Source organism: Rattus norvegicus, chromosome 7 (assembly GCF_036323735.1).
Source record: "Rattus norvegicus strain BN/NHsdMcwi chromosome 7, GRCr8, whole genome shotgun sequence".
NCBI classification, from domain to species: domain Eukaryota; kingdom Metazoa; phylum Chordata; class Mammalia; order Rodentia; family Muridae; genus Rattus; species Rattus norvegicus.
The window spans coordinates 129,990,007-130,011,999 of NC_086025.1; the positions used below are offsets into that span (position 1 = coordinate 129,990,007).

General features: G+C 45.3%; 1 long non-coding RNA gene across 4 annotated transcripts in view; it reads left to right on the top strand.

The window, feature by feature from the left end:
• Positions 1 to 21,993, top strand: part of LOC108351545 (uncharacterized) — a 67,432-nt gene that overhangs the window by 34,584 nt on the left and 10,855 nt on the right. For 3 of the 4 annotated variants that reach the window (XR_005487379.2, XR_010053061.1, XR_010053062.1), the window contains exons 3-4: positions 5,749 to 6,179; positions 10,310 to 10,505. This is a non-coding gene — a long non-coding RNA (uncharacterized LOC108351545). Of the gene's footprint in view, positions 1 to 5,748; positions 6,180 to 10,309; positions 10,506 to 11,571; positions 13,785 to 21,993 lie in introns of those variants that run through there. The other variant, XR_010053063.1, reaches the window with a different exon arrangement.

Here is a 21,993-nt window from a genome sequence, read left to right on the forward strand (position 1 = left end):
CACTTGATTCTGCTCTATGCTCTACACGTGAGGTCGTAGGCACACAAAATACTTCATAATATTGAATTAAAAGGTTCACTATTGAGTCGATCAATATTAAAACGTTGCCAAATGCGGCCAAACGTTTTTATATTTCTCATTTCTTCAAAAAAGAAGGTAAGACTCCAATTGTCACGAAAGACAAACAATACGGAATCCCATTAAAGGAAGCTGCGGAGACTTGAAAACCAAGCTCCAGAATTCTAGAGTAGATCTCGAATTACAAAAAAAAAAACAACTCTGTAAAAGATACTGTTGAGAAAGTTGGGAGACTCGGATAAGAACTGAAGATTAGTAATTAGCAGCATGTATTGCTAAATAGGACCAACTGGTGTCCTAGAAGTAAACTCCCAACTGAAAACATTGGGAGGGATGAGAGGGGGAAGACACAGACGGGATATGGCTTGTTTGTGTGCGCGTGCGTGTGCCTGTGCGTGTGCCTGTGTGTGTACACAAGTGTGACAAGAGACAAACCAAGTGCTAAGTATCGAACCATTGTTTAATCACATGTTTGTAAAATATTCATAGTGAAATAATGAAATAGAAAAAATAGCAAAGAAACTTCTCTCTGTTGCTGAAACCTAACACATCTCTCCAGGGAAACATGTATCTATCTGTTTCCAAAATGCACATAAATCCGATACATTATCCCACACCCACCATGGCAGAAAATAGTTAGGCTTATGTTACTGGTTGACATCCAATTTGGATGTCAGGTGAATGGCTGGGAAGGTAGTAGACTTGCATAGATCCCGGACTCTGCCCTCTAACCTTCCCTAGACCAGACGGTTTTAGTTGTGACGTTCAGCAGGTGAATGACGAGAGCAGTCAGAGTCCAGGTCCGTGAGGGAGGGCACGGGAACATGTGAATGGGAGTGGAGAGGTCCACAAATGGCCTCTCCACATTCTGATACCGTTTCTTGCTACATTGATGCATTCTTGGTCACACTTAGAGACAGAGAGGAAATGACATCGTATTTGGTGATTTTTTTTTAGATGATTTTCTTCTTGTCTCTGTCATGACATTCTTTTGTTGACACATTCTCCAGGCTTTCCTGTGACGCAGGTTAACTGTTCTCTTCCAAGGTAGAAGGTAGCTCATTTGGAGCAGAGCAGTGGCTATGGTTTCAACATCGGCTGTAAGCTGCCAGTGTACTGGTTAAATATTGGACATTCGACACATCAGGATCTGATTCAAAGTGTGAAGGCAGAATGAGAACAGTACTTGAAGTCAGACTTTTCCCTGAGAATTGGAGCTGTGTATTATTTTGTTCATAAATACACATCAAGAACAATTCAGTGCCACTCACAAGCATTTTCTGTTTCTCTATCTCCCTCTTTCTTTCTTTTAACCAGGAGAGCGTAGGACATCGGCAACACACCTTCTTTTGAATTATGAAGAAACAATTCTGTGTGCTTAAAACATTCTTGAGGTCCCTATAAGCACTTCCTGACATGCGTTATGGGTGTGCTGTGTCAGACACATAGATGAAGACCTTTGTTTCATTCCACAGTGGCAGGAAATGAATTTGAGAGGCGCAGTCATTGTTAAGATATATCTCTTTAAAAACTTTTTTTAAAAGATTTATTTATTATATATAAGTGCACTGTAGCTGTCTTCAGACACACCAGAAGAGGGCATCAGATCCCATTACAGATGGTTGTGAGCCACCGTGACGTGGTTGCTGGGAATTGAACTCAGGACCTCTGGAAGAGCAGTCAGTGCTCTTAACCCTGAGCCATCTCATCTCTCCAGCCCGGGATACAGGATTTTTAATGGTAGACATTTGCCAGATAGTTCCATTTTCCTTGGTATTCATGAAGTAAGCACAAGTTTATTTTTAATTCTAATCTTAATTATTAATATTTACTCTCAGATGATACATTGTAAATCACGGAGTAAGTGTGTGTGTGTGTGTGTGTGTGTGTGTGTGTGTGTGTGTGTGTGTAAAATCTGTATTTATAAGAAGCAGAAGCCGGGCAGTGGTGGTTCATACCTGTAATCCCAGCACTCAGGCAGCAGAGGCAGGCAGATATCCAAGTTCGAGGCCAGCCTGGTCTACAGAGAGAGTTCCAGGACAGCCAAGGCTACACAGAGAAACCCCATCTCAGGGGAAACAAACGAACAAAAGAGAATGAGGAAGCTTCGGGAACTGTGCTGGCTTCATGTCAAGCCATCGCTAGTCAGACTTGAGGGTGTAACTGTGGAGTTGAGCCCAGATCTAGGGGTGCAAGGGCAGGGCTGGAAGCAGATGAAGGAATGGGTGGGTGGATGGACGGCAGGTCCAGAGAGATGAAGAGCAAGGACAGGAGGGAGGTGGTACTTGAGTAGACCCTATCAGCAATGGGGATCTAAGCAAGCTAGGTGTGATCCAGAGTTCTCTGCTTGAGGCACGCACCAGGGAGCCAATGGACAGATCCGTAGGGGCCGTTGCCATCTCGGGGTTAGGTGTCCATCGCTTTATGAAGTGAAAGAGTTCCCATCCAGCCCTTCTTGGTCTGGTGAGTCCAATAAGTTCTTGGGCCTCGTTTTCCTGATACACCCATGTAATACGCCCATGTACAGTGTCAATCACCCTGAGTCTGCAGGGTGGCAGCCTTTTAACTTCCAGGAATAAGTCACCTGCTTCTTTGTGCTGGGCGGCTGGTGTCGGGAAGATGGTATCATTCCCACGTCCCCAAAAACAGAGCAACATCTACTGGCAAAATGGAGTCTCTGGGGTAGTAGCTCTCAGCCTTCCTAACTCCGTGTCCATTTAATACAGTTCCTCACATTGTGGTGACCCCACCCATAAAGTAATTTTCATTGATAATTTATAGCTGTAGTTTCGATACCGAGATGAATCATACTAGAAATATTTTTGGAGACAGAGATTTGCTAAGGTGGTTGGGACCTACAGATTGAGAACCGCTGCTTTTGGGCAAGACAGAGCATGAAAAGTCCATGTTCTACTCAACATGGACGAATGAGAGCAGCGTGCAGGCTGATCTCAACCCTGTGCTACGGGATTGTGTCTTAGTCCATCCTATTACCATACCTCAAAACTGTGCCAGTCAGTGCTTTAAAAGACTGAGCCCATTATTTTTTAATTATGTGCATGCATGTGCCTCTGTGTGTGAGAGAGTGTGTGACTGTGTGTGTGTGAGAGAGAGAGTGTGAGTGTGTGTGAGTATGTGTATGAGTGTGTGTGTGAGTGTGATTGTGTAAAAATGTGAGTGTGTGAGTGCATGTGTGAGTGTGTGTGTGAGAACGAGTGTGAGTGTGTGACTATGTGTGTGTGAGTGTGTGTGAGAGAGTGTGAGTGTGTGTGAGAGAGTGTGAGTGTGTGTGAGAGAGTGTGAGTGTGTGTCAGAGAGTGAGTGTGAGTGTGAGAGAGTGTGAGTGTGTGTGAGAGAGTGTGAGTGTGTGTCAGAGAGTGAGTGTGAGTGTGAGAGAGTGTGAGTGTGTGTGAGAGAGTGTGAGTGTGTGTGAGAGAGTGTGAGTGTGTGAAAGTGTGAGTGTGTGTGAGAGAGCGAGTGTGAGTGTGTGAGTGACTGTGTGAGTATGTGACTCTGTGTGTGTGTGTGTGTGTGTGTGTGAGGGGGGGGATGTGTGCATGCACTTAAGTGCAGGTACAACTGGAGACCAGATAAGGACGTCAGATCCCTGGAAGCTGGAGTGACACACGGTTTCAGCAAGTATTAGACCAATAGGGTATATATTGTAAAAAGAATTCATTTCAGTATTATTCAGTCATTGTAAAGATACCCAGCAATAGAGTCTCTTTTGCTAAACTCTATAGTAGTTTGGTTGCCAAAAGCAAGCCTTGCCTTTGGGAGACACTGAGTGCAGTCAGAGGACTTTCTAGAGCAGTGGTTTTCAACCTGTGGACCACTTGAGGTGGTTTTCCCAAGGGTTACTTGAGACCATCAGAAAACACAGACTTACATTACAATTCTTAACAGTAGCAAAATTACAGGCATGGAGTAGTAATGAAATAATTTTACAGATCCACAACATGAGGAACTGTATTAGAGGGTTTCAGCATTAGGGAGGTTGAGAACCACTGTCCTAGGGCTGAAGCTGTCCAGTGGTAAGATGGCATTTCTACAGGGCTTCAGACGACACCCAGTATCAAGTGCACGAGCAGAGGCTGTCAGCATGCTGTAGATTTCAAGCCCTGGTATGTGCCAGCGTCTTCTCTAGCTTGAACCTATTCTCCCAGGAAGTCTCCAGAAAGTGATTGCTATTTTGGTTTTAGTTAAAGACTGCTTCTGGACTAAAACCAGGACTGCTTTGGTCCTAATTTTTTAAAATACAAATTAGGGAACTGAAGGCATTGACAAAGCAGAGGTGTGTGTCTGCCCCACACTTGTCATGACCTACCTTTCCTTTCCATGTACATACATCCTGTGTTTGTGGTCAGCCGCCTCAGTCCTGAGCTAGGTTTGATAGTTTTGCTTCTGCTGTGTGAGCCGCCTTTGTCTCTAAGTTCAATCACTGCTGTAGCCACGATACCAGAGGAAGAGAGGGGTATGGGGCTCTGTAAAAGTAACTTTCATTCCTCAGATGTAAATGTCATCTTAGAGACCTACTGTTGAGTAAGCTCACCCTTTCTAGTTCTTTCTGAACTGTGATTGTCTGATTCAACTCAGCTGTCCTGGCTCGAAACATCTCTCCAAGATGACTGATTCAAACTGACTTCTTTCAGCTTCTGGCTGAACTGCTCTGCCTGGCCTCATACTAACTTTGGCAATCTGTTCTAATCTTCTGGCTTCTTCTTCTTCTTCTTCTTCTTCTTCTTCTTCTTCTTCTTCTTCTTCTTCTTCTCCTCCTCCTCCTCCTCCTCCTCCTCCTCCTCCTCCTCCTCCTCCTCCTCCTCCTCCTTCTTCTTCTTCTTCTTCTTCTTCTTCTTCTTCTTCTTCTCTATCTCATTCTGTCTTCACCTGCGTCTAGGCTGTTCTCTCTACAAAACTGTCCAGGTAAAACTGTGTTCTTCTCTCTCTCTCTCTCTCTCTCTCTCTCTCTCTCTCTCTCTCTCTCTCTGTCTCTGTCTCTCTGTCTCTGTCTCTCTCTGTCTCTCCCCCCCCCCCCCGTGCTGTTCTCATGAAAATTGGATGTGTCCTATCTTTACTTATTCTCTCAAGTCTTTCTCTGATTTGCTCCTTTCCCTTCAATTAGACATCACTTTCAAACATGGCTTCTTCCTTCTACAAACTAATCTTACCTCTACGGGTGTGTCTGTATTTCAGCCAGAGGGATTAAAGGTGTATACTAAGGGCACGTCTGCATTCCAGCAGGATCGCACTGACCTAGAAGTTCTTTCAACGCAATCCCTTGCCAGAGCAGCCAGGTTGCTGGATTAAAATCCCTCTACAGGGACTTCCCCAGAAATGAGAGCACATTTAGGATTGTTATGCACAGGTCTGGGCTCAGGCTGACTCAACTTTAAATCATGGTCTCGCCTCTCCATATTTTTGAGAGCCTTAGAATGAGTTCAGCTGTGAACTCATTCATCTTCCACCTCTGTAAAAAGCCTTAGACGGAGCTTTAGAAAGTGTCAGTTTCGACATGTGTGAGCGCTAGCTGTTATCACCTGCATGGTTTAATTCACAGAGGTGAATTAAAAACAAAGGACGGTATTTTCTCTCTCCCTTTTAAAGTAAAATTTTTATTCAAATTATGCTTCTGGTTTGAGTATTAACTTAGACAACGTTTTTCTCTACTAGGTAAACATTTAAGCACGGGGATCTATGTGAGGAATGGAAAAGAGCATCATGCTGGGGTTTGGAGATCTGGGCTCTTTTTGTTGTCCGCACATCAGCCACCGTGTGATTTTATATACTTCGAATTTCTGGCTATCAGTCCATTCATCTGTATGATCTGCGGGCTAACCCACGTCATCACTTTCTAATAGCTCACTTCGATGGATGTACACTAATATGCAGTAACTTAAATTTATTTGGGGATTGGATCAACTTTTTGTGTGTGGAGCATCTCGCAAGGCTGGCGTGGTGCGGTGCATGCTGGGAAACACTGCCTTACGTCATCCCTCAGAAGCCCCTCGGAGCGCCGATCTGCCTGCTGAGCCTGCGAGCAGTGCAACCTCAAGAGCATTTCATAACCTTGCTGCGCTTCAGTTCCGTGTTCACAAAACAAGGTAAACTACACGTGCTTTAAAGTATTGTGTGAAGATATGAAACACCACACAAATGCCGAGATAATTCTCAGAGGAGCCCACAGCAGCCTAAGTTTAAGACAACATAGGCCATAAACGCGCAAATGTGTTTGGGCTAGCGAAAGTGGTAAATAGAACTTCTCCGACAACAAGGGCATTTCCTGATTATTCTTTAGGGTTGATTTTTTAATTATCACGGTGTGTTTGTCTTCGTGAGTTTTTTCATACACTCGAAATGTCTGCTGGTCTAATTCACGGACAGATATTTTAATCTGACCTCTTCAATTTGCAAGGAACAGAGGGGAAAAAAACTCGGAGATTGTGTTTCTCCCAGGCTGTTCTCATGGGCTGGATCCCGTGTTTTCCATACATAAGAAATAAAACGGCTGTGAGGGGCTGCAGGGAAAGCGACTGTAATGGAATGCCATGAAGTAGATGCAAGGGATGTGATTTGGCGTGAGAGGAGAATATGTTTCTGATTATGTCATTTGCTGGCTGAGTGAGCCTGGGCAAGCTCCGGATCCGGAGAACCAGATCCCCCCTCCTTAAAACGGAATCTGAGACAAAACATTGTACAGTTGTGGAAAACAAGAACGGTTCTCTGTGATATTGGGGTTTTTTTTTTATACAATATTAGCTCCATGACCTTTAAAAAATTGAAAATAGATTTTTTTTCATGCAGTATATTCTGATTAAGGTTTCCCCTCTCTCGAATCTTCCCAGGTCATCCTTATGTTTCACCCATCCAAATTCACACCCGCCTCTCTCCTTAGAACACAAGCATGAAAAAATAATGATAATAGTAAATTAAATTTAGATCAAAACAAAAACAAAGAAGTCAGAATAGGATAAAACAAACACATAAAAGAAAAGCATGAGAAATGCAAACAGATGCTGACACACACATTTGCACACACACATTTGCACACACAGAGGGTCCGTAAGATAAAATCAGAAGCAATAATGTATAAGCAAAATATCTGTAAGGAAAAAGTGTCCAGACAAAGCACATCTTTTTTCATTCTTTTACCCTGGGGTGATGTCTGTCCTTGATGTTAAAGTGTGGTTCTTAGGTAGTAGAAGGATGGATCCTGTTTTCAAATCTCTTCTGTTAGTCTGTGTCTTTTTGTTGGGGGGAATTAAGACCATTGATGTTAAGAGTTATCAATGAGAAGTGTTTACCGCTTCCTGCTATTTGGTTGTTACGCTTCGAGTTTTCTCTTTTGACTTGCTGGCCGGGGATTACTTATTCCCCTTTTTCTTGGATATGGCAAGCTTCCTGGATCGAAGCTTTCCAGTGCTCTCTGTAGAGCTGGACTTGTGGATAGATACTACTTGAATTTGGCTTTTCTCGTGGAATGGTTTTCTTTTACTATCTATTGTGATTGATAGTTTGACTGGGTATAGTGGTCTGGGCTGGCATCTGTGGTCTCTCAGAGTTTGTAGAGCACCTCTTCAGACACTTCTGGGTCTTAGAGTCTCCATTCAGAAGTCAAGTGTTATTCTAATGGGTTTGCCTTTACATGTTGCTTGGTCCTTTTCCCTTGAGCCTTTAATAGTCCTTCTCTGCCCTGTACATTTAATTGATTATAATGTGCTGGGTGACTTTCTTCCTGGTGTTCTGTATGTTTTTGTACTTTGATAGGTGCCTCCTCCTTTAGGTTAGTTGTGTTTTCTATCTATGATTTTGTTGAAGATGTTTTCTGTGCCTTTTAGTTGGGTTTCTTCTTTCTTTATTCCTAGTATTCATAGAACTGGTCTTTTTCATACTGTCTCAGATTTCCTGAGTATCTGGTTTGTTTTTGTTTTTTTTTTTTAATTTAAGATTTTCTTTGACTGGTGTTATGGTTTGTTTATGCTCAGCCCAGGGAGTGGCGCTATGAGGGGGTGTGGCCCTGTTGGAGTAGGTGTGTCACTGTGGGCTTGGGCTTTAAGACCCTCATCCTAGTATTCAGATAGCAGCCTTAGATGAAGATGTAGAACTCTCAGCTCCTCCTGCACCATGCCTGCCTGTATACTGCCATGTTCCCACCTTGATGATAATGGACTGACCCTTTGAATCTGTAAGCCAGCCCCAATGAAATGTTGTCCTTGTAAGAGTTGCCTTGGTCATGGTGTCTGTTCACAGCAGTAAACCCTGACTAACACAACTGGGCTGTCCATTTCGTCCATCTTGTCTGCTGTGCCCAACCCTCCTTGACATCTTTCGATTTCTGCTGGTGGGGCTTTGCTCTATTTTTTCCTTCCTAAAGTTTTCACGCCCAGTTTCCCCAAGGTTTGGTTTCCTTCAGTGAGTCTATTTCTGCTTCCGTGTCTTGAGTGGCTTCCTTCATTTCATTCCAGTACGCGTCTGTGTTTTCACCGTATCCCTTTTAAAGACCTTGAACATGTTCATAATAGATGCTTTGAAGGTCTTGTCTTGTCAGTTCCATTACATTTCTTGGGTCCTCATTAATGGGGCTTCTGGGTTCCGGTGGAGCCACAATGTCCTGGATATTATTGTGTTTTTATGCTGGTGTCCAGGAACCTCAGTTTGGGATGATTGTAATTCTGGATATATACATATACATGTACATGTACATATACACATATACATACACATTGTAAACATCATCTACATTATATACATTGTATACACTGTATACATTGTATACATCATACACATACACACACACCACACACACACTCTACATACACACATACACACACATACACACACATTACACACACACACACACACACACACACACACACACACACACACACGTCTCCATGCTTAGGTGTTCTTTGGTTCCCGTTGCTGTCCCTGGTCTTAGTGTTGGTGTGGATTGCCTTGGACAGAGTGCTTCTGAGTCCCTGGCAGGCGTGGGCTCTGGGGATCTGGGGTAGAATCTGTTTCTAGGTATTAGGAACTGATGGGAAGGACTGAGGATAGACTAGGAGGGGGCGAGGGTCCACAGGAAGGAGGAGAGCTGCTTCTGCCAGGGGAATCTGCTGATCCCACAGGGAGTGAAGTCAGAGAGGGAAGCCAGGTTTGCGCAGGTGGCCTGCTGCAGGGCCCGGGTGACACTGAGGAATCTGCAGTGGAGAACAGGGAGGAGAATGAAGCTCTCCTACCTGATGCCCAGGCCAGCGTAACCAGAGGGTTCCCGGGTAGAGAATGCCCTTTGGCATTGGCAACTGACACGAAGGGATGGGGTGAGGGAGGAAGGCTGGGTCCTTCAAAGGTCTGCAGTGTCCTAGGGAATGCTGGTGGCTTTGGTAAGGTATTAGAAGCAGATGTGGACTGATGAACAAGAAACTACCAGCTAGGCGTCACCTTCTGGAAGTGTACAAACACTTTATCTTGCATTTTGTAATTAAACAGCACACAAAAGTCCGGCACATAACAAGCTTATAAAATATGCAGCATACATTATCCAAAACATAGCTATTATGTTGGATTCCATATCATTTTTGTTTTACAGATTCTATTTAATCTATATGTTTACCGTCTTGCTTATACAGTGTGACCTATGTGGATATCCTATAAGAGTCTTTCTGCAGGGCTAAAGTTAAAGGTATTTACCATTCTTGCAGAGGACCCAGGCTCAGTTCTCAGCATCCTCATGGTGGCTTACAGTCACTAGTGATTTCCAGGAGGTTCTGACGGTGTCTTCTTGCCTTTTCACTCACCAGGCATACAAGTAGTACACAGACACACTTGCAGACGAGACGCACACACACGCTATTTTCATTTTCTTTAAAGATTTATGTGTATGAGTACACTGTAGCCATCTCCAGACACACCAGCAGAGGGCATCGGATCTCATTACAGATGGCTGTGAGCCACCATGTGGTTGCTGGGATTTGAACTCAGGACCTCTGGAAGAGCAGTCAGTGCCCTTAACTGCTGAGCCATCTCTCCAGCCCGAGCACGCACTCTCACACAACACACACACACACACACACACACACACACACACACACACACGCACGTAAAATAAATAAGTATTTAGAAAGGGGGCTGGGGGTGGAGAGTTAAAGGAAACCTTGCCTTTACAAGGTTAGAGAAATATATTGAATGTCACTTATGTTGCTTCTTCCCTCCCCTCCCCCACCCTGCCCCTTAGGGTGAGTTGAAAAACTATTTCATTGGTCCGCTCCTCTAGAGGTGGCTGGAACCTACTGTCCCAGTAGTCATGGATATGAAACAGAGATGCCGCTGCGTAGAGTGGAAGCCAGCCTGGTCACGTGGAGAGGACTGACGGGGAACCCGTGTGAGCACCTGAGAGGTTGAACAAGAAGCCAGAAGAGAAAACTGATCAGGTAACAATGTAAAACCTGAGAGGAAGTGAGGACAGCACGTATGGTTCCCGAGAGAGTCACAGAGGCTCCCAGCTCCCTCCACAAGCTCCTGTCAGCACTAAAGCTGAGTGATGAATCACCAGGAGACCTGCACACACTTAGGACAGACGAGCAGCCTGGTTTCCTTTTCTATGGGCCCTTCCCAGTTTATTCTTAAGTGCTTGGGGATACTTGGATTGTCTTAGGAAATAGAAGGAAATATGAAACACTATTTGTTATTTTCTTCAGATTTTCTCTGTATGGTAGATTATTTAAACGAACCCCCCAAATTTCCCCCTCATTCTCTTCATTTGTATAGTGTGACATAGCATATCCCCCTTTAATGAGGGTTAGTATGTATCCCCACACTTTGAGTCTGTGTTGGTCATGTGACTCACTTTGACAAATAGGCCGTCAGCAGCCCAGGTATAAGCAGGAGCTGGCAGAGCATTTCTATGTTGGTGCTCCCCTTCTCGCTGTGTTGGCAACACCAAGACACACCCCAGGAGAACAGGAACCACCATGTTAAAGTTGTTGAAGGTGTCAGATGACTGGGGTGGGGTGGTGACCACTAGCCAGCGAGCACTAGCCGTTAGGTGTGCATAGAGCCATCCAGGGTCGTAAAGTCACCCTCAAAATCAATAGTTTGCCGCAGATCCCTAAAGCGCTCAGGGAGGATCAGAAAAGAACTCGCCCGTGCCAAGACAATAACCCGACTGACTCATAGAACTGTAAGCTAAGTCATGAAGATTAAAGTAAAGGTCCTCCTACTGGGCCCGCTCATCCACCACTGAGTGACAAATCTGCCCTCCGGGTTCACAGCTCAAAACAATCAATTCTACCCCCTCCGTTTCGCAAGGAGGGATCTAAGTAGTGGGTGCTTTAGGTTCAGGGTCCCCTAAGGCTGAAGTGAAGGTGGCTGACGTTAAATCAATCTCAGGGCTTTTGGCAGGCCTCGGGTCTTTGCCGTCTGTCTGTCTGACAGAGGTATCATTTCTCTTGCCACATACGTCTCTCCAAAAGTTTTTTTTTTTTTTTTTTTTTATAGCATGGCAGCGTGCTTCCCAGAGCAAGAGCAACTGGGAGAGCTCCCAGAGTTAGAAGGTGCAGTCTTTTTATAACCGACTCATAGAAGTAATTCCTCCTCGTTTGCACTGAAGCTATTAAAAGCTATTAAAAGTGGGTCACGAAATCCAGCCCCTAAACGAGGTGAGGGAGGCGCACAGGGCGTGGCGATGGAAGAAAGCATCAGCCTTTGAGGCTGACTGTACACACCCTCGGAAAGACACTGGTTTTTCTCTAAACGCAGTAAGAAATTGCCGCAACACCAACTTGTTAAACGGAGGCTTGTCCCATGCTGTTCAACTCCAGATGACCAGGAAACCCTACAAAAGAAAAACGTGGCAACGTGGCAAGAATTAGTCTGAAAATTGCAGTTATTTTTCATCAAACCAACCATATTTAAATGGAGAGAATGTAGAGTGGAGAAATAGGATCGAGACTTCATAGTGCGAGATAAAATCAAGCAGAACTAATCATATGTGTGTGTGTATGTGTGTGTGTGTGTGTGTGTGTGTGTGTGTGTGTGTGTACATAAATACATACTGTGGATTGGCCAGTTCCTGAGGAGGCCAGAAGAGGTCATCAAACCCCTTGGAACTGGAATCACAGGTGACTATGAGCTGTCATGCGTTTGCTGGGAATGAAACCCAGGCCTCTTCAAGAGCAGGCAGTACTATTAACCACTGAGCCGTCCTTCTGGCCCCAAGATCTAGTCTTAAATGTTGCCATAGAAAACTCTAAGTATGTCTTCAAAGAACACAGGTAGCTTTTGAACATTTTTTAATCACAGCAATGACATAATCAGTGTGAGGGGGTAGGGGGTTGGGGGAGGCATCCCTCCAGGTGTCACAGCCAGCAGTGAAATGATCTGTGAAGAGTTGAAAATGAAAACTCAGCCTGTCTTAGACTGAGTCTCTCACACCAGGTGATTTATTGCAAGCATACTTAAACCTGGTACCGACTGGGGGGAAAAGGTTTTCTGGTGTAATACAGCCCCCTGTGCACAAGGAGGCATAATTACATCGGCACTCAGAGACCATGCCATTTGTTCCAAGAAGATGGGCTCTAGAGATTTCAGAGCCTAAGGAAAGATCTGGCTTGGTCTCGTTCACACAGATAGATAGCATCAAGGTCCTGGTTGTGGGAGTTCAGGGGAGCTATACAGATAAAGTAAGGGTAGTTCAGACTTTTAGGGAGCCCCTGGCTGTACCGGCAATGTGAAGGTTGTTTAGACTAGCTAACCGTGGTTCTGGTTGTGAGAGCTTGATAAGACCAGGCCCAAGAGATAACACAGATTGCCAGGCTGTTAATTACCCACAATGCCCAGCCCTCTGGATGGAAGAATGGGGTTTACATTCTTTCCTTTGTAGAAGACAATTCCATGAGCTTAGCACTCCTGGCTTCCCTGAGGATCTGTCGGCACAAGGAATTTCGTGCTCCCAACAAATCAGGGCCATGGCCTGGGAGTGTCACCAATGTGGTGTATGTCTAGGATTGTTAGGACAGGGGAGAACAGACAGAAAGAGCTCACAATGGAGTTACAGATCATAGGCTCATGTTGCTGCTCTATCCCCTGCTATAGTGGAAATGTTGGTTTCTTTAATCCCAAGAATCTTGCAGGAATCTGTTTTTGTTTTAACCCCGGGTATGGGATATGGGGCTGCTTTAGAGTGTCCTCAGCAGGTGACTATGGCTTGCCTCATGTTCTGGCAGGGGCGTGAGGTTGCCAGCCACAGATAAGTCCTGCAAATGTATGACATTTGGAATTCTGGGGACTCTTGAGAGGGTTTAAAATGCTAGAGCCCCGAGAGGAGTGGTGGCCGCTGCTGCCCCTGTCCTTGCCCCTGCTGCCCCGCTGCTCCCACTGCAATCACTGGTTGCTAATGGCTGGTGGGAGGACACTGCCCCAAGGAACTCAAGGATGTTAATCAGCAGGAATTAGTCTATTGAGATCAATGCCCCCTTTCTCCTCTGTCCTTCTTCCTCTCCTACCTTAGGGGGTTGGAACGGATTGGGGTGGAGAAGGATGGTGAGAAAAAGGAATCATTAAGTCAGCAAAATTCCACCTACACCTTGCCAACAATGTGACCTTAAAAGCAACTAGCAACTGTGCCATGGCCTCATTACCTATAAAAGAGAGAAAGAAAGAAAGAAAGAAAGAAAGAAAGAAAGAAAGAAAGAAAGAAAGAAAGAAAGAGAGAAAGAAAGAAGAAAGGAAGAAAGAAGAAAGGAAGGAAGAAAGGAAAAAAGAAGAAGGAAAGAGAAAGAAAGAAGGAAGGAAGGAAGAAAGAAGAAAGGAAGAAAGAAGAAAGGAAGGAAGAAAGGAAAAAGAAGAAGGAAAGAAAGAGAGAAAGAAAGAAAGAAAGAAAGAAAGAAAGAAAAAAGAGGTTGAGATGTATAACTTCCAAGATGCTTTGTAGAACCTTACAAACAGAAGAGTTTAACTCCATGGGTTTCTGTGAAATCATTTAAAATATTTAAGAGATCTGGGCTATTGAAGGAGCAAAACCATCCTCGGTGGTTGTCAGTCAAGGACAAACCCCTCTCTTTATCCCACCATCTTCCAATGCAGAAGTCTCACCTGCAGAAGAGTTGACAGCGGTCCTCAAGTCTCTGCTTCAGCATCTCTAGTGATGACTCATTCTCTTGGAAGAAAGCATGCATTCCATTCCCGGCGAGCCACAATACTGCTCTCGTCTTGTTTTATGCTGAGGTCAAGTTTTCTCATCGCCAAATGCTCATTCTCTGTGATTGTATGTGAATGGTCATTGGTTATGCCTGGTTCTTTTATGCCGAACAGTCTGAAGTACCAGAGGATGTGAGTCTTGTCGCTATCTTGAACATCCAGAGGGAAAAGACAACCATTTGTGTGAATCTTCAAATTCTTCGGTGCCAGTGCGTGTTCCAGTGCTGGTTTGAAAAGGTCTGTATGTATCAGTGCTTGGCCATAGGCAGTAGCACTATTAGGAGGTGTGGCCTTTTTGTAGGTGTGGCCCTGTTGGAGGAAGTGGGTCATTGCATAGGCAGGCTTTGAGGTCTCCTATGGGCAAGCTCTACCCAGTGTGGAATCAGAACCTCCTCCTGGCTGCCTTCGGATCAAGAAGTAGAACCCTCAGCTCCTCCAGCACTATGTCTGACTGCACCATACTTCCCGCCATAGTAACAACAGACTGGAGCTCTGAAACTGTAAGCCAGTCCCCATTAAATGTTAGCCTTTACAGGAGTTGCCTTGGTCAAGGTGTCTCTTCACGGCAATAAAATCCCTAGCTAAAACAGTTCCTCTTTACAGCCCATCTTTCTCTTGGTTGTTGAGTTAGGAACACAGCTCAGAATCTCTCACTCAAGATCAGAATATGTGTTTCTCCATTGTGTGAGCTCCAGAGAAGAGGCTCGTGGAAGGAGCAAGTTGACTGGGATTCAGACCCCTTTAAGATCACCTGTGGAAACTGCACTTGGGCCGTACTTGCCAATGAAATGGGTGTGGCCTCTGGATTGGTCATGGCGGGAGAGGCTGCAAACACCCACAGGCTCTTGAATTCCTCAGGTTGTGTGCAACAAGCATTTCTCAACAACTCCCAGAACAGCATACAATTAAATTCAGACTATTGAGCTGATGAGTTTCAAAATGCTTGCTGTCTCTTCTAATACTGTGCCCCCCTCAACGTTATCGGAGGGGTAGGACACAGTTCAAAGCCCCGCCCCCACAATCCAAACTCACTGTATTATGACTCAGATATTAAATGGTCTACAGAGATCATACATTAAAGGCTTGGCACCCCTGTGTCAGTGTTCAGCTCTGGGTCTTTCAAAGCCTTGTATTCATCCATGGGCATAGCCATTGATGGATTTGTTGAGTAACAGGCTAGTGGTCAGGAAACAGAGCCTAGCTGGGAGATAAAGGTCAATGGGGAGTTCCTGAAAGGTATATGGTGTCCCCAGCTCCCTCCCCGATGCCTGGCTTCCATGAGGAAAGCCGCTTTGCTTTACTGAATGATGTCATGTTCTACCATGCCCCAGGCCCAGAGACAATGGAGCCAAGGGACTATGGACTGCAGTCTTTCAAAGCGAGCTTTATCTAAGGTTGTTTTTCTTGGCTATGTTTCGTCACATGGTGACTACTGACTACTGTCTAGGCAGCACCACCCAGTATACCAATCTGAACCCGTGGGCCTCTGAGTAAGTCAAGGTCTCCCAACTTTCTTTTCCTTATCTCTGTATTATATATCTTATAATATGTAAGGCCCGCCTCACTACAGTCCTACAGTACACGAGTACACTCTCACACTTATGGGTCTCCCAGTTTCTTTGCGTTTTCTCTCTTGTAAATGAAGTAGAATGCATTTTTTTCTCAATAGGTTTACAGAAAGGAAAGTATTAATCCCAACCACCAGTCATTTACTCCATGCTGTAATTCAAAGGATGGGTGTTACCCTGAGACATGCCAGTCAGCCGGAGATTACATTTGGAGAGGGGGCTCATGATCCTCTCAGACCTCCTCTGGGGTCTCTTCTGGGGACCATCCTCTTGCCAGTCAGCCTCTGGACATCACCCAAGCGGGGCCTGTCCATGCATAGCCTTTATCCCTGAGCCCAAATTCCCCCGTCACTATTTTGTGGAGGTGAGACTTAACCACTCCTGAGAACTCTTGCCACTAAGACATCTCTCTGTTAGCCAGGCTATGATCACATCTTCAGTCACCAGAGAGGAAGAAGCAGTCATGTCCTTTGTTGACAGAAGCTCCAGGGTGGCCACCTTTCCAAGATGGCACTAGAAACCATGGTGGAATTGAGACAGCCTCCGTGCATCAACCGAAGAACAGGGAGTCTAAGGAGACAGGCCATCTCTGCCCTTTATCTTCTGCAAAGAAACCACTGAGCAGGACACTCAGTTCAACAGTGTGGGCTATTCCTCAGACCTGAAAGATCCATTTACCTCAGTGTGGTTTGAATAGCTTCATCTAAACGGTTCCGGAATGTATAGATTTGGGGTCTAGACATATTTGCATGTCCAGCATAAAACGTCTTAGGGGTGGGAGTAAACCAAACCCAAGATTCACGTGGGTGTCATCATCTACGTTTACACGCTGGCTGGGGGTAGCTTAGCAAAATCTAAAAATATGGTTTTTTGTGTGTGCATGAAACAAAGTTCCTCGTTGTGGAATTTTCCACTGAGGACATTATATCAAGGCTCACCAAGATTCTGGAGCATTCTGAGTCTCAAGAGTTTGCTCAACTTGTGAAGGCAGGCTTAGTTTCCTGTGTTTGGGGCATCCGTGACACACACTCTGGCCATGGCCCTTCCTGATGAATAGCTCATCAGGCTAAAAAGAGCTGGCTAGTGCTGATTGGCTGTTCCGTGTATGCCAGGCACAGTTCTACTTGCCTCAAAAAAGCTAAGGCTTTTGTTCGTCAGGGAAGGACTAAGGCAAAGGTATTCTCATTAGCCTCCTAGAACAATGAGGGATCCGAGGCTTGGACCTAACACCAACTCCTCTGCAATAGAAACAGTGTTTGGACCCAAGAGACAGGGCTCCAAAGCCCAGGCTCACCCACCCATTCTGCTCTCTCAGACACTGCTTCCCTTGGGGTGGTCCCCAGCTCACCCTTCCTTGCCTATGTCTTTTCAGTGACAAAGCAAAAGAGCCTAATGCTTGCCAAGCCCATGCCGCCTTAAGGAAATGCACACAAAGCATTTAATGTCATCCTCAGCCTAACTCCTTGACACAGGGTAACAGACGCATCCATTTTCCAGCTGGGAACGAGCTTCAGGGTGAGTTCCCTCCTCACCCAGAGGAAGAGGCAGATGATCTGACTACAGCATTGTGCAGAGGTGTAACACCTCATCCCCCAGCCTCAGAGCATCCCCCCGGGGACACTCCCACTTAGCACTTCAAGCATCTCTCACAATAGTACTTTGCTTCGTGGATATTTCCGTAATATATAACTGCGCTACTTCTCTAGGGCATCCTGCCTGGTCAAATGCTGAATGTTTGTGTGGTTAAATGAAACTGAATCAAGCACCAGGGAGGCGGCCTTCATGAAGGAGGCAGGCTCCTTCTTGCCAACCCCGACGCGTCCAAGTTCTTGAAAAACGAGCTGTCATTCTCCTCGATGCGCTAAGCCTTTTGGGAAGGAAGAAGCGAACTGAAGCAAGCAGCTACGTGCCTTGAGCCCCAGAAAAGGAAGCTCCTGCTTCCAGACATGACAGGTCCATCAAATATGCTGTGTTAACTCCAGCAGCACGCATCAAGCAGTTTGCTAATGCATAGGCGTGTGCAGACAGGCTCATAAGCGGAGAGACATCCTCACCCCAAGGTGCCAGAACGCCTTTTTAAAAAAAAAACCCACAAACCCAATTTAACTTGAATCTGACATGATTCCTGCAGAAGAAAATAATTTGCTTGGCAATTTCCTCTTATCATATGCCATGTTTTCCTTGAACGTGTCTGTTAATTAGCCCGGTTTATACTATGCCAGCTGGACAAGTAATTAGACATGGGGGCATGGCAACACACATCCAGAATCCCAGCACTCCAGATGAGCAAACAGGAGGAACACAAGTTCAAGGTCACTCTTGGCTACTCTGCAAGTTCAAGACCAGTCTGGGGTACATGAGACCCCGACTCCCCATTCTCCCTAAAGGAACAAGATCCATCCTTGTTCAGCCGTCATCAGAGAAGCTTCCTCCTGCGGCAGATGGGAACGGATACAGAGACAGCCAGACAGAGTACAGAGTGAGAGACATTTGGAAAACTCAGCATATACAGATGTCTCCACCAGCTTCCTCCCCCTCAGGGCTCAGGGAACTGCAGGGAAGAGGAGGAGGGAAAAGTGTAGAAGCCAGAAGGGATGGGGGACACCAAAGAGTCACTTTCTACACACGACAGGGCTGGCTCTCGTGGTGGCCAATACAAAACGGTAGAGATGTTTGGAGGTTCTTTGTATCATAATGTTAAGTTGGGTGTTTTGGTGGGGGGGTTGTCTCTGTTTTTGTTTTAATCTTACGGGTTCTTTGCATGTGTTATGGCCTCTGGTTTGGGGGTCTTTATGGGATTCCTGTGTGTGAAAAGTATGTGTCTCTGTGCCTATATGTGTTTCCTTGTACTTTTGTTTGGCTCTTTTACCGTACTGTATTTTTTTAATGATTATTCTTTTTTCCCCGCCTCCCCCCCCCCATGATTATTCTTTAGAAGCCTGTTTTGGGTCTAAGGAAACAGAAAGGGGATAGATCCAGATAGGAGGGGCATGGGAAGGCCATGAGGGGAGTAGAAGGGAAACCATAATCAGAACATATTATATGAAAAAAATATTTTCGACAAAAGAAAAAGGAAGAAAAACAGACAGGCAGGCAGACAGACAGACAGATAGACAGACAGACACGAGAAGGCCCAGGGTCCATTCTGTCATTGCTGGAACCAGAAAAACAAACCAACTGTGTCTAAGCTAGGATTTTACTGCCATGAGCAGACACCATGACCAAGGCAACTCTTACAAGGTCAACATTTCATTGGGGTTGGCTTATAAGTTCAGAGATGCAGTCCATTATCATCCAGGCAGGCATGGTGCAGGAGGAGCTGAGAGTTCTACATCTTCCTCTGAAGACTGCTACAAGAAGACTGGCTTCCAGGCAGCTAGGATGAGTCTCTTAAAGCCCAAACACACAATGACACATTTACTCCAACAGGGCCACACCTCCAAACAGTGCCATTCCCTGAGATGAGCATATTCAAACCATCGCAAACTGGAGCAGTATATGTCCATTATAGCTTCAACTGCCTCCCTTCCCCCTTTCAAAGGAGGCAAACCAAATTTATCTTGCCTAATTTTGATTGGCTGAAAGACAGGGGTGACTGTAACATCCATCTTCCTGGTGATGCAGTGAAATACCAGAGAAAGAGAGGAGGCTTTAGCTCACACTTTAACCTACACTTTAGGGTTCATATACTACAGTCAGTGAGGGGTGACTTGGCAGAAACTGGGTTTGAGTTGGTCAAAAAGGCTGCATGCATGGGTGACACATTTGAAGGGAGTGGACGCTGGGAAATGGAGACAAAGAGAGGCTCTGTCACAGAAGGTTTCTGACGGAAACAAATCTGAAAAGGGACAATGAAGCATTGGTAGTTAGCTGAGAGAGCCCTGGTAAGGAATTAGCAGTCTCCCCATGTAGAGCGCTGTGTACTAGGTGGGTAGTTGCAGGACCCAGGAGCAGCACAGGCTGTAGGAGAGCAGAGGATATGGAATATGTGTAAGTGTAAGATTCATGGCTTCTGTAACGTCAACTGCCACTCATGAGGCTGATGTGTTAGGAGACGGAAGATGGCGGAGGTTTGCAGTGGTAACCTCGTATAGACAGTTGGCTGGAGGTGAGGATAAGAGTGCAGGGCAGAGACAGGGACTCAGCAGTGCCTGGAGAGCACACGTGAGCCAACTATGGTGATCTCTGGCATTCTTCAACTGCCCAGATGTTGGGGTTTCAGAGCAGAGCAAGGGGCTGGCAGACACACTGAACCTTATCAGCAGGATATGGTGCCTACCTGCCTGTTCTGACCTTGTGATGGCCAACATCTTAACTGAGAGGGTTAGGGAGCGGCTCCCCAGGTGACTTGTGCTGTAGACTAATTACCATGGCTAACACTTGTAAAGTAGGTGATGACCACAAAATATGAGGAAGAGGGACTGGAGACGGGAAAACCATCACGTTACAGGTGAGGCTCCCCCTGAAGGCAATAATGCAGATTTTAATGAAGTAAAGAGGGATGAATTTTACCTCGTTTTCATTCTCCACAATAACACAACTGAATCCTCAAAAGGAAAAGAAGTTCTCCCAAACAAAAATGTATCATCTATACTAAGTAATACAATATTATCATTAAGAACGCATGTGCTGTGTCTCCTCCTCCTCACTTGACACAACCTAGAGTCAACTGGGAGGGGGACTTGGCACATGGCAGAAATACGTTTAGCACAAGGCAACATGAATAAAAGAGGTGATGACCAGCCGCGTTAGCTATTATTTTGTTGTTACCAGAACTGCTTGTGGATGGGAAAAAGCAGACACTGGGCAGGTGCTGCCCACTTTCATCTTCCTGTGACCTGGTTCTTAGGAAATGCTCTCAGAGCACTGGTGCCGGGAGGCCTGCCTTTGGATGGGTGGCTTTCCTGCTCTCTCTTCAGCCACACTCTTCAGGGACATCTCATGGATTCTTATCTTTGCTTCTTTCTCCCAGCTATCTGGTCGACCCCTTTCTTCCTTCTTCCCTTCCTAATCTTCCTTTTCTACCTTAAGAGTACAGGAGTGTTTTGTTTTGTTTTGTTTTGTTTTTTTGGATTACCAGAAACATTTAATATCACTCGCCTTTGATTTCACTATGAGTTAAGTTTGCCAAGCATGTTAAGCATTTGCAGACCCAGGCTAGGCGCCATCTGACATTCTGCTTTCGCTTACTTCTTTCCAGACATACTTCAGCTGTACTCTGGGGCCTTCTTGCCCTGCAGCCATTTTCTTTCAGCATTTCAGGGATTGAACTACTTTGGATGTTATCCAAGAAGGACCAATTTTCTTCTCCATCTTTCTCTTGAGTGAAAAACGGCACGGGGGAACTTGGCTTTGGGACAGAAAGCCTAGATCTCGTTATTGTAGTAGATGATGTATTACAAGGAAACCAGTCGATGCTGGTATTGGGTCTAATTTCATGTAATTAAATATAGGCATTGTAAATAAAAACAAGCCCATTCTTTTGAAGTTTTCCTCTTTCACCGTTTCAAACACTTGGTTCTCTACTTATGTGTACTTCTGCTTAACAAGAGTGGGTCTTCATTTGGGAACAAATACTAGGAATATATTGAAATGAACAATTATTCATCACACATACGCTTTAACTTGGATATTTTAAATCAGAATTTAAATACATGGTTGTTTTGTTTCGTGTTTTGTTTTATCTCGATGAATGCTTTCTGGTTAACTTGATGGAACTTAGACACAGCTAGGAAATTGGTGGCGTGTGTCTGCGAGGTCATTTGTAAACAGATGTAACTTCGAGGGAACAGAGGTACCCTGAAAGTGAGCGGTACCATCCCATGTGACAGAATAAAAGGAGCAAAAGAAGGAAGACATCCACAGAGTGGCATCCCTCACCCCCAGTCACTGCTACTTGACCCACTATTCAATGAATTGATCTTCCCAGCCACGCCTTCCCCACTATGACAGGCCTAACCTTCTGGACTCATGAGCCAAAAATCAACATTTCCTCTCTGGAGCTGTTTCTAGCAGGTGTGTTAACTACAGCGATACGAAAGTGACCAAAACAGATAAGAAGAGAGTAGAGGGCTCACAGGCAAGATAGGTTCTCTGTGCACAGGTACCACAGCCTGCCTTCAGGCTCTGTGAAACTCAGTTGCTGGGCAGACAT